The sequence below is a fragment of the Lissotriton helveticus genome, chromosome 4_2, assembly GCF_964261635.1.
Source record: "Lissotriton helveticus chromosome 4_2, aLisHel1.1, whole genome shotgun sequence".
NCBI classification, from domain to species: Eukaryota; Metazoa; Chordata; class Amphibia; order Caudata; family Salamandridae; genus Lissotriton; species Lissotriton helveticus.
In genome coordinates, this window is record NC_136064.1 from 26586703 (window position 1) to 26600149 (window position 13447).

Sequence of the window (13447 nt, forward strand, 5' to 3'; positions counted from 1 at the left end):
TGAAGTAGAGTTAATATATTTACATAGCACTATTGCCAATGGTATAAAAAAGTTAAAGTAAAAACCATTGTCATTTTCAACACCAATAGCTGTACCTTTAACAAATGCGAGACCTATGGCATAGGAACTACAATCAGTCTTGCATTTGTTAGATTTGGAGTTATTGGCATTTTAAATGCCAATGTTTTCTACCTAGCCATGTTGTAGAGTGCAGTACAATATGCGGCCAAAAGAGCTCCCATATTCTCCTTTGGCCACATATGGTAGAAAACTCTGCAAAGTTGGAGTTATTGGCATTATAACTGCCAAAGTGTTTTACCTAGCCATATTGCAGAGTGCAGTACCATATGTGGCCAAAAGAGGTCCCATATGATACTGCACCCCGCAGAAGACATGGAAATCCACCCTACCCATAATGCATTGCATGCAAGACAAGTACACTCAAATACTATGACACCCCTTCTCCCCCCAACCTGTAGCCCACGCCCCCAAGACACCCTTTATGCACACCCCACCACCGTAATGCACACCTTATCTAACAATCAACATCCCCAAACCCTCCCCACTGCTAACTACCTCTCCAGATCGTCCAGAGCCCTCTACCTCGAACGTCCAACCCCCCCGGTGCCTACAACACCCTCTACTAACCTCACTCCTCCCACACATGCGGAGGTATTTATTTCCCGGCCTCGCCTCCCATTGCCCCTGACCGCGTCCCCTCCTACACTTATATCTCCACCTTCGAATCCCACTCTTCCTCCTCATAATGATCTTACCTCACCCTCCTTCCCGCTCGCCAGCATACCCCCTCCATCATCCTTACGACCGTCCTGCAGGAGTGACTTCACCACCTTCACGTCCAAACTCCCTAGCTCCCCTATGACTCCTCCACGCTGCATCTCCGCCCATCCACCCACCAGGCTCTCGTCTCCGGCCAACATTGAACCATCATGCACCGCCCCCTCCTCACCGCCCAAGCTAGCACTCAACCTTATCGCCTTGACTATTTCCAACACTGAACCTAATTTCTCTACCGTTCAAACTGAACTCATGAGACTCTGGGAAGATTTCAAGGCCCTTAACAACAAGACACTCCTCAATCATAATGGCTCCGCCTACCCTTGCCCCACTCACCCCTCCCGACCCAACCTCTGGAACACTATTCCCCTCAACAACAGATGTCTTAGGCCGCTCCGCGCTAGGAATGGCCTCTCCTCCTCTGTCATCACTGACTTATGCAACTCTTACCTACCCAAACCCTCGATCCGCGATCATTCTCTCCCTTATTCCAGCATGCCAGTGATTTTGGGAACTAGCTGAACCCCCTTCCCTCCCAGACAACCAGCCCAACTCACCACAATACATGCACGCCCGGCCACCAAAGGCAACCTGACACCCCTCTCCTGCATGCTCGTTAACTGCCGCTCAGCCACCCGACACGCAACTGAAATATCTGAAACCCTCCTCAGTGAATCCATTGACTTCGCCTTCCTTCCTGGCTTAATGACCACTCATCGGCCATCCTTGACCTACTCACCCCTCCTGACTACTCCATCATTAGGAAGGACAGACCTGACAAAATCAGAGGCGGGCTAGCTATTATTTACAAAAGTGAACTACAACTCTCCTGTGTCAAAAACTCCGATCACCTGAGCTGATGAGCTGTTGTCAAGCTCTCACTGAAGCAGGGGAGGAAGATGGCGGCGGGTTGACGCCGTCGTGAGAGCTCCGTCCTCGACCAGGAGTATGCCTGGTTTTTACCGAAGTACCTGCGCTCTCATAGGAGCTGTACGAATAACTATTATGCGGTGAGCATGGGAGGTTCTTTTCTTTTCCTTCTTTAATTACTTTTTCACTAATATTTAGTACCTTTTCGTTCCCGCAAATCCCGCCGAGCTGTGCCGAGCCGTGCCGTAAACCTGCTGAGCGGAGAAGTGCGCTAGGACCCCGTGGCTCAATGGGCGTAGACCCTGAGCCCAGCGTTGGACACAGAGAGGCCGGATATCGAGGTGAGCGAGGAGAGTTTGGCATAGTAAGCCGGTCGAGTGTCTGGCGCAGGATCCAGGGAGCAGCGGCGAGAGTCTACCCTTGAAGACGCGGGACCTCGGCAGTGAGCAGGTATCGTCCCTGGGTTGAAGAGGCGGGATAGAGAATTGCCGGGCATTCGAAGTGTTGCTTCTACATACAGGAGATTTGAAGAGAGGCAGTATCTTACACTGGGAGGCTGTTACAAGTTATTGATATTGACACAGGCTTCCCCCGATATATCCACAGGTCTCAAGGGGATGGACATTGATAATGGTATAACTACCAAGACTATTCAGACCCCCTTAGAAGCCCTGAAATAACTTTTTCCACAACAAGGGAGTCAAAGGGAGGGTAATAATAATCTAGAGATTAAAGAAACATCACGTCCAGTTATAAGTAGTAGATATCTCCTTCGCTCCCTTTCAGAGAGGGAATATCCACAGTCTGCATCTAATCAAGCTCATGGTTTGCCTCCAGTCCCTCTGACTCCGCGGCAAAAAAACGAGAAAGGAGGGAGAGGAGTAAAATAGAAGAGGTGAAAAAACAGAAAAAAGTCTTGACGGTGCTAAAACCTCTTCCCTCTCTAAAATCGTACTTCAAAATAATGGAGAAAACGGTATCTAGTTTAAATACAGCAGTCAAGCAGGTGACGCCACAGACTGAACCTCAGATATCCACTACTGCCACGACTACTATTGCCGCTACGCCCAGTCCTAGCCCGAGCTCCGCTCTGATGTTGCAAAATAAGTACGCCCCTCTGCTTGAAGAACCAGAGACAGACCTGGGAGATTGTCTCTTCAGTACTGATATGCAGGGTGGTAGCAGGGAGAATTCTAGCCTACAGACCTCTGCTGAGCCTTCATCAGGCATTTCACTACAAGCAGCCAGTATTCCTGGCCGGTCCCCATCTGAGGTAACCGATCCTTTTGGGGGGAATAGCCAAAGAACGGAACACAACCGCAACAGAAAGCTGAGGATATGGAAGGTTTATTTAGATCCCTACGCCAAGACCTTCTAGGGAAATTACTACCCAAATTTGAAATCTCTGAAGGAAATCAGAAAGAAATCACTGAGAAGTGTACTAACCTTGAGAGTAAACTGGATGATATCTCCACAAGAACAGAAGTCTTAGAAGGAGAGGTAGCAGTTCTTATGAGAGTCTCACAGGCACATTCAAAAACATTATCTGAATTAAAAGCTCATAATCAGACTCTGCAGCAGGATATGAAACGTTTGGAGATACATGCAAGACGTAATAACCTGAAATCTCTGAAAATTCCTGAAGGAGCTGAAAATGGAGACATAAAGTCCCTGATATGTAGGTTGCTGAGAGAAGGAGTCCTGAAGGACAGACTCGACATCAATCTCGAGAATGAAATACAGCGGGCACATAGAGATCCTTTTAGACGCCACCCTGATAGGAATGCCCCCAGAAAAATGTTGGTAAATTTTCTCTCATACTCAGTAAAGGAACTGATACTAGGGAGGGCTCATATCGACCCCACACTTCAAATTGATTCCTCTAAGTATTTAATCCGCTCAGATGTTGGCAGAGTGACAGCGCAGAGGCAGTGGAAGCTGGGGACCCGGATGCAGGAATTAAGAGGATTAGGTGCACAGGTTATGATGAAGTTCCCGGCCGCCTTGCGAGTTGTATGGAACAATAAAACGTATAACTTTATGTCCCCTCAGGAAGTCAACAGCTTTCTTATAAGCGTGAAAGAAGCCCAGAGATAATTAATCCTATGAGAGGAATAGATATCATAAAACTTTGACGGCAAGAATATACGGGGCTTAAAATATTCGAGCACAGCTCACATAGATATGTAGATAATACAAAAAATATACAGATGTAAAAAAAAAAAATATATATATATATATGTGAATAAAGGCGGAAATAAAAAAAAGTATATACGAAAAAAAGGGCACAAAACTTAAAAAGAAAATATATAAAAAAAAATAGGTGTAGGTACATCACATAATTAGAGTCAGAACCAGAATCCAGGTCGAGGATAGGGCCCCGAAATGGTGATGCAATCGCCAAAGGTAATAAGGGGGGTTCCTCAAGGGTGGAGGAGGGTGGTGGGGGGTGGCTGGGGTGTTAAAGAGAAAAAGATTTCTCTCATAAATCAAGAAAAGACGAGATGGGCACAATCCAACTCTTAAATAGAGTAGAAATTGGAGCTAAATATATAACTGGATACCCTTTCTTTTATGATAAAGATGACAAAGATGAGATATGGAGAATAAAATAAAGATAATAAGTTGGAATGTCAACGGATTGAGAGAAAGGAGGACATTTAACAGAATCTGTGATTTTTTAAAAAGTCTGGGGGTCATATTTTTCTTTTAGAAGAAACCCACCTTGAACAGCAGGAATGTAAGGCAGCCTTTAAAAATCAAAAGTGGATACAGGACCTCCTCTGCTCTGAACAGAGCAGTAATACCAGAGGAGTGGCAATAATTATCAGAACTAATAGTGGAATTAGAGTCGAGAAGCACGAAACAGATCATACAGGTAGATGGCTGATTGCATCTCTAGCCATAAAAAACATGTGCAATATATTACGGACCTAATCAGGACTCTCCACAGAGTCTGATTAGCCTAAAAACTAGCTTTCTTGAATTAAATGCTCCCATTATTTTAGGTGGAGATTTTAATCTGGTATTTGATTCCAGGTTGGACCGCACTTCTAAGGCTGCCTCACCCCCTTTACCTAAATCTAAAGGAGAACTTAAAAATATGAAGAGAGATTTCAACTTACTAGATGTCTGGAGGGTTACGAATCATAAAAACAGAGATTATTAATTTTACAGCCATAGATACAGACATCATTCACGTATTGATTTCTTCCTTATTGACCAAGGCCTACTTCCTGAGACTGTGTCTACCTCTTATATTCCCGCCATACTATCTGACCATTCCATGGTAGAATTAATAGTTACATTTCCACAAGATACTCAAGTCAGACCGTGGACCTTGGATAGAACCCTGCTATTACAGGAAGAATTAAAAAATGACTTATTTAAGCATATGGCGGAGTACTTTCAGTTCAATAAAGCCTCAGCGTCTGATCAAATATTATGGGATGCTTTCAAGTCTTATTTAAGGGGGATAGTCACAACTAAAATGATACGCAGAAATAAAAATAGGAAGAAGGCAGAGGATGAATCTTTATTTAAAATAAAACAAAAAGAGCAAGAGCTACAGAAGGCCTCCCTAGAACAGCAGACTAACTTAATTTCTATACAGAAAGAGTTGGAGAGCCTAAAAGCTAAATACCAGGCTAACCTGGATAAAATTATAAAAGAAAGATGAGACGCAAATAGACTACAGAACTTCTCCTATGGGGAAAAACGTGGTTGTATCTTGGCTTGGAAAGCCAGATCCGATCGAGTTAGGAACCAGATAAGTAGCTTAAAGATACAGAGTACTGGGGATATATCGTTTGACAATGACGAAATCTTGGGTGAAGTTAAAACTTACAACCAGAACTTATACCTGGGAAATAACGATGAAACATGAAACATCAACTGAAGGTGCAGTGCATTGGTTAGAGGGGCTATGCCTTCCACATCTAACTTAGGCAGATAGCCTGTTCTTGGGTTCTATAATTAAAGAGGGAGAGATACATGATCAACTGAAAAGAATGGCCAGGGGAAAATCAGCCGGCCCAGACGGGCTTCGAGTAGAAGCATACCAAACAGGATCTCCCATTCTAGTCCCCATCCTTATTTCTTTATTTAATAAAACACATCAAGATGGAGAGCCTATCCCTCCGACATGGTTCGAGGCTACAATCACATTAGTTCTGAAGCCTAATAAGGACCCCATGAGTGTTGAGTCCTATAGGCCAATCTCGCTGCTAAACACAGACTATAAAATCTTTGCTGGTGTTTTGACAGCGAGATTGGCCAAAGTAATCAAGTCTGTGATCCACCATAATCAGAGGTGTTTCATGCCTGGCAGGCAGCTAAACGAGCTGACCTTCCAGGCTATTGCGGCTATCGACTTTGCTACAGAGGAAAAAATTCCATTAACAATCGTAGCAATAGACGCCGCTAAGGCCTTCGACCAGGTTAGCTGGCTGTACTTGTTGGAAGCTTTATCAAAGTCTGGAATTCCAACTAATTTTATAACATCTGTGAAAGCATTATATCTCCATCCCAAGGCCAGGTTCCTTGTCAACAATTCTCTTACAGACTGGGTCCAAATAACATGCGGTACTAGACAGGGATGTCCCCTCTCTCCCCTAATATTTAACCTATATATAGAGCCCCTAGTAATCCAGTTAAGATCGGATGTTTTAATTAAGCCTTTCCACATGAATGATCTAGATCTAAAATTCGCTCTGTATGCGGATGATCTTTTATTGTGTACTTCCAATCCAGAGGTATCAATCCGTTGATTATTCCATCAGGCAGAAGTTTTCGGTGAGGCCTCTGGATATAGAATCAACAAAGAAAAAACAGAGGTAATGCAGTGGAATCAGGAGGATCCACTCCCCCAAACGAAGCCCCGGATGAGATATTTAGGGATACATCTGGTTCAGAACATCTCTGAGACATCCAAAGTAAATTTGGATAGAGTCTACAAGGATATCAGTGGACTCTTGCAACGCTGGTCAGGACTGCCATTGAATATCTTCGGATCGGTAAACCTAATAAAAATGGTTATTTTGCCAAAGATCACCTTCCTCTTTAACTCAAAACCCTTGTCATTCAATCCCAAGGATATTGTCAAATTACAGGGAAGAATAGGATCCTTTATATGGAACTCTAAATCGCCCAGAATCTCCCTGAAAAATTAAGAAGAAAAATGAAAACAGGTGGACTTGCTATGCCAGATATTCTCCACTACTGCCATTCTTTTCATTTTAAAAACTTCAGACTAATGGCTGATAAAGCTGATACATCTTTCTTGGGTCGACTATTTCAGGCATTATTACATGGTATCCCTCTTGGACAATTTTACAAGAAGGTCAGATTGAAGATTTTGGGCACAGCCCTGAGAAATTGGGTTTTTGTCAGAAAAAAACTAGGCATCCCTTACTATACACCTCTGGCCCCTATCTGGGATTCCCCGGGAATACCAGAATGCCTCAGAGACCAATTATCTCTTCCCCTTAAAACAGCTGGCATCATGCAGTGGCAGGATCTTTTTGATGGTTCAAAGTTATTGGAGTGGGAACCACTTTTTAGGCTGACAAATGGAACTCTCACCAGGTTCAAATTTTACCAGTTATCTAGCTGGTGGACTACCATAGCTTGGGATTTAACAACTAACCCGAAGTTTGAACTGGTAAAGAAAAAAAGCAGCTGGAAAAAGAAATATCTTTTTGGTATGAGGCACTAAATGAGAAAGAAGAAGTAACAGAACTAGAACTTAATAAACTGTGGGGAGAAGCGGAAGTTTTGCAATGTGATAATCTACCTGCTCTATGGGGAGATTCCTTTAAATTGCTAAATACAGCGGTGAAATCAGCCCCCTTAAAACGAAATCATCTGTTCACCCTACATAGAGTGTATATATCCCCCAAAAAATTGGTAAAGATCACGAACCTTGAATATTGTTGCCCACGCTGCAAGGCTTCCGCGGCAGACGACTTACATATGTTTGTTGAGTGTCCAAGATTGTCGCTCTTTTGGTCTAAAATTGAAGAATTTATAACAGAAGTGTTGGGCGTACATTTTACCATCACCCCCAAAACTATTCTCTTTGGACTAGGGGAAGAGTACCAGCTCAATGATATGAGGACTAAATTTATATTTTACACAATGATTCTAGCCAGGCGGGAAATCTGTAAGGGTCGGAAGTCAGAGAATGCTCCCATCTTTGCTGACTGCCTAAAATATATCATATATATTAGTGAATCGGATATAGCATGTGATAGCTCTAGCCTTGTTAAGATCTGGGCGGCCCTAGAGGCCTGGCGGAACGGATGAGAGTATTCCTATGATTTCACCTGGGTACTGTTGGCGCTTGGTCTCCAACCCAACCAAGGGTCTTCCAGCTTAAAGGGTATGGAGTGGACCTAGCAAACAGCTAAACCTAGAGTGGTTTTCTCTTTCCTCACCTATTTTGGACTGAAACCTTCGGATGGAATCCTTGAGGCCGGTACATCGCAATATGGAGAGGAGGAGATACCCTATCTAAGAATACCCATCATTGGTTTATGAGGAATAAAAAAAAAATATAAGAAAAAAAACTCCGATCACCTAACCTTTGAATACCTTGCCGCTGAACTCACTCTACATTGTTCTCCCCAAATTCGCCTACAAGACAACTACCACCCTAGGGGTGACCCACTTCCCTTTGCTGAGGAACAATCCGACCTTCTTTCTCAATCCTCTCTCTCCAACTCGAAAAACCTCTTCCTAGGAGACTTGAACATCCACTGGAGCAATGCTGTTGACCCCACAGTCACCCATACCACCAATCTACTTGAGATCAATGGCCTTGTTCAACTTTGCCACTCGCCTACTCACTCCAAAGATGCCACTCTCTATACCATCATGTCCAATAATGACCTGGCTTCCGTCTCCATCTTCATTCCCATTTACTGGTCTGACCATCACCTCATCCTGTTCAAGATAGAATCAACTCCCCTCCTCTTCCCTATTAAAATCACATATCCATGAAATGGACCAGAAACCTCAATCAAATCCCTCTTGGCGAACTCGAGTCTAAGTTCCAAACCCAACTTTGCCTCACCCCGCTCTCCCATTACGCAAATGAACTCACTGAAATTTTCACCAAGACCGCCAGGGAGGTCATGGACCTCCGAGCCCCTCCCAACCTAAAAAAGCAAAGAAGCATTCCATCCAAAACTTGGTTTAACTCTGACCTCCACAACGAAAGGTGATCATTGAGACTGTCTGAAAGATCTTGGCGACAACACCCCTCCCCTGACAACCTTGTCCGCTTCCGGACCGCTAGATCTACCTATAAAAGATCTTCAAGGAAAAGGCCACCTTTTTCTGAACACAACTCGAACATGCCAAAAACAGGCCCAGAGAACTATTTAACATTGTTTGCAACCAAACATCCATAGCCCCCCTTAAACTTACTGCCTCAACTAATAAATGTGAGGAAATTGCCAACTTCTTCTCTGATAAAATCACCAAAATCAATCTCTCCTTCCATCTAACTGAGATCCTATCCAATTTCTCTTCTGTCACTTACTCCAAACTAAATGATCCTCCCGTCCCGACTCTGACTCTGTACCCCTCAAAAGCTCCATCTCACCACTCCCCCTCCTAAATGTATCCTTCCCCCCTGCAACTGAAAAACAATGCATCTTGGACTAACTTCCACCCCATGACAGAGCTCGAAGAATTTAACGTCATCACCAAACTTAAGCAGTCCTCACACACCAAAGACTCACTCCCCTATAGCCTTATCTAGAATCTCAACCACATTATTGCCAAGTACTGGTCCAATATCATCAACACAACCTCCTCCACAGGCTGCGTCGCAGACTCACTTCAACTCTGGCAAATCACACCTATCCCTAATAATCCCACTGCAGACCTGAATGACCTGAACAACCTTCGCCCTATATCTAACCTACCACTCCTCTCCAAGCCCTGGAAAAATATGCCTTGCTTCAATTATATATATATTTTTTCAATTATATAAACACATTAACAACTTCAACCTGCTAGACCCCTTGCAATTCGGCTTCAGAAAAGGCTGCAGCACTGAAACCGCCATGCTAAACATAATCGATGACAACCACTTGACAACGGTGAATCCTGCCTACTCACGGCGTCCTCCAAGGCTCTATTCTCCCCCCCTCTCTCTTTAACCTCTTTATGGAACCTCTTAACCACATTCTGAAACAAGCTGGAATCAACTACCACCGATAATGTTGACGACACCCAACTTTATTATAAGATTAGATCCCACTCTGATGTGCTTCCTCTTAACCATACCTTAAACAAAATCCAACACTGGTTCAACTCCAATCATCTCAAATTTAATCCTAAGAAAACTGAACTCATCCTCGTCCCACCTAAAAACAACCGACTCCCCAGCCAAACCTGGATCTCTGACCTTAATGCTCTCAACTGCTCGCTCTTAGTCCAATTCAGTGAAATCACTACGTATTACCGTTGAGAAAAATCTTACCCTTAACAACCACATAAAAAAATTCGGCTAAAGAAGCACTCTTCACTCTCCGTCACCTGAAGGAAATCAAACCCTTCATCCATTCCGAAGACTTCAAATGGGTTGTCCAATCGCTGGTACTCTTTAAAATTGATTATGGTAACGCCATCCTCACAGGAACCCCCAAAGTCCACCTAGCCCCTCTCAGATCTTTGCTCAACCTTGCAGCCAGGCTTCTCACTGACTTTATACTAGGGGTGGGCGGAATTTGCGAAATTCCCTTTTGCGAAAATGTCAAAAATCTCCGCAAACACGCGGAAATATCGCAAAGACGCAGAAGTTTTTTTTCCCTGCCTGTTCGCGATATTTTCTGTGTGATGGCGTTGAAAAATGTCTCGCCAACTTGCCCCATGCGGTCTCCACCTTGTTTTCACTTGTCCTGCTTGCTCGCAATGCTTATTCCCTGTTCGGGGTCTCAGATGACGTGTTCACGATCGCAAACTCACGCGCGACCGGCTACCAACAATCCAACATAGGAAAACTCATCAGCAAACGCAGGGACGCTACCGCTCTCGCGAGAACATATTTTCAAAGCGCGAGCAAGAAAAAACTTCCGTTTCACGGCAGATTGCGAAAGTTTTGACATTTTGGCGATCTCTGCGGAACGCGAAAATGTCAAATTATCGCAATTTCCGCAAGCCGAACGAAATTTAACGCCCAGGCCTACTTTAAAAAAAATTTCCACATCTCCCAGCCCTGAAGGCTCTTAATTAGCTACCCGTTGAAGGTAGATCCTCCTACAAGACAGCATGCATCACACATGAAGCCCTGCACCACAATGCCCCGATGTACTTCAAAAATAAACTCAAAAAAGCGGATGAATACAGAACGATGAGGAGCACTAACACTTTCCTCCTGGCTCCCACCTTATTCAAAAAGAGAACCACTCAATCTTGCGCCTTCTCTGGAAACGCACCCATTGTCTGGAATGCCCTCCCAAAGGAACTGCTTTGCAACCCTTCCTACCTTGCCTTCAAAAAAGACCTTAAACTGCACCTCCTCTGCAAATACTGGGGCCCCTAATTCAGACTACGCACCTTCTCTGTCCCAACCCGCCTCCCCTTCTCTCTCCCCTATCTCTTCTCCACCCCTCTCCCTCCCCCTTGTACCCTCAACCACCCTCCCTCCACCCTCATACTCCTCGTCCCCTTCCCTCCTTCCTCTCAACACCCCACCCTGTTGACCAATCCCCCTTTCTACCCCAATCATGGTTTCCTCCCGCATATCCGGCCCAAACTCCTGCCTCACTTACAGCTCTGCCCAGAATCCTGTTCCCACTGCAGCCACTGTATATATAAATGTATCTGTTTTAGCTGTATATCTATTTATTATTCTTCAATTGGAGTGTTTGTATTTTACTTATCGTTATATTGTACCCTAGAACTTTTTCTGTAATTCTTGTCTTTGCACATTGAATTGGAGTGTTGTTTTTTATCACTGTTATACTGTGCCCTTGAACAACTCCTTTAATCCTGCCTTTGCCCATGTAGAGCGCTCTGATATCCACAGGTCTAGCCAGCACTATATAAAACCTTTCAAATAAATAAAATAAACAAATATATACAATTAGTAGCTTTGAAATGTGGCAAAAGAATTATTATAATTATTCCAGATTAGGGTGTACTCTGTGTGGAGCTGATGAAGGGAAATTTATGGAAGGTCTCATATAATTGTTAGATATGATATTTAGTAAAGTAACCAATGCCAGCCTTTCTTAGGACCAACAGTGTGTCTTGCCTGAAAGCCTTTAAGAAAAAAGTGTTCAGAGGCTGTAAATAAAACCTAGGGAGTAACAACACATGTATCAGGGGGTGTTCTCATGGGAGGCTACAAGAAGAGACAAGGCAGTACTAAGGAGGGTTACTATGCCTATTGACCAATGAAAAGCCACCATTTACAAAGGGCAGGGACTGGAGCCACTTAAAAAGATGAGCGGAAAGTGGATGGAGCTTTATGCCCTATCCTGAATACAGCATGTCTCGAAGAGATATCACAAGCACTGCCTAGGCGAGACCTAAGAAGGTCAACCATGTATCATTACACAAACACATCAGCCTCTATCTTTGAATGGATTTTATTTCATATAGAAACCGATTTTAGCATTGTTGGCCATGAATGTGCATGCATTTCAACACATGCGTTCACATGCCATACGCCATAAGCAATGGAAAAGCCTACAGGTTAACATGCTTATCTCAGGTTATACACACAAGGTAGCTTACTCATTTAAGCTCCATTGACATCTCTGTACATAGTCATACATACATGGTGGTCACCAGACAAGGACAGAGAATATGTTGACATGGGACTGCTCGGAGGGTAAGATCATGCACAATATAGTCGTTGGTGTATCAGTAAGATGCACATAGTATTACAGTCACACCACAATATTTTTTTCATTTTATTCTGTATTTTTTTGTAAATGCTTAACAATGCACACGTTTAAATACAGGGGGCATTACAGTGGTAATTGCGTCACATAGGACACTTCTGCAATAAGCGTACTACCTTGATAAGGTTTATTTTCGAAATGGCATTTGCTGTTCGGAATGTACTTTTACAATTCGGAACACTGTATTAAAAACATCAGTTTCATCTTCTCGAATAGTGATGACTTAGAGAGGCCTATCGGAGATTCAAACCGCATAGCGGAGACCGCGTGCGGCTTTGCAAAGACGAGCACCCAGAGGAAAGTGGCCAGACTAAGGGCCAGATGTAGGAAGGAAAATACCGGTCGGTAACGGCCGATTTTGGCCGTTACCGACCGGTATTTGCAAATGGAGATGTAGAGGGCATTTCATTTACAGAATCGGTATATTTACCGATTCAGTAAATTTACCGATTCGGTAAATTTACAGATTCTGTAAATACCGAATCTGTAAATTTACCGTATCGGTAAATCCAGATGTAGGTGGAACTGCAAACAGTGACACAGACCATTACCGATTTGTTATTTACCATGTAATACAATTGCATGGTAAATAACGAATTCCAGTGTACATGCACATCTGTGCATGTACACCTGTGCCATGGGGCACACATACATGCCCTAAGGGCATGTATGTGTGTCATATGGCACACAAGCCAAAACCAGGGGTGCAACAGGGTGTCAAAGTGACACCCTGTTCCCCTTGCAAAATCGGTAATTTTACCGAATCGGTATTTACCGATTCGGTAATTGCCATTGATTCTTATGGGCCTGTAGGCAGTCAAGGACATAATTGCTTGATCCATCAAGACATTGAA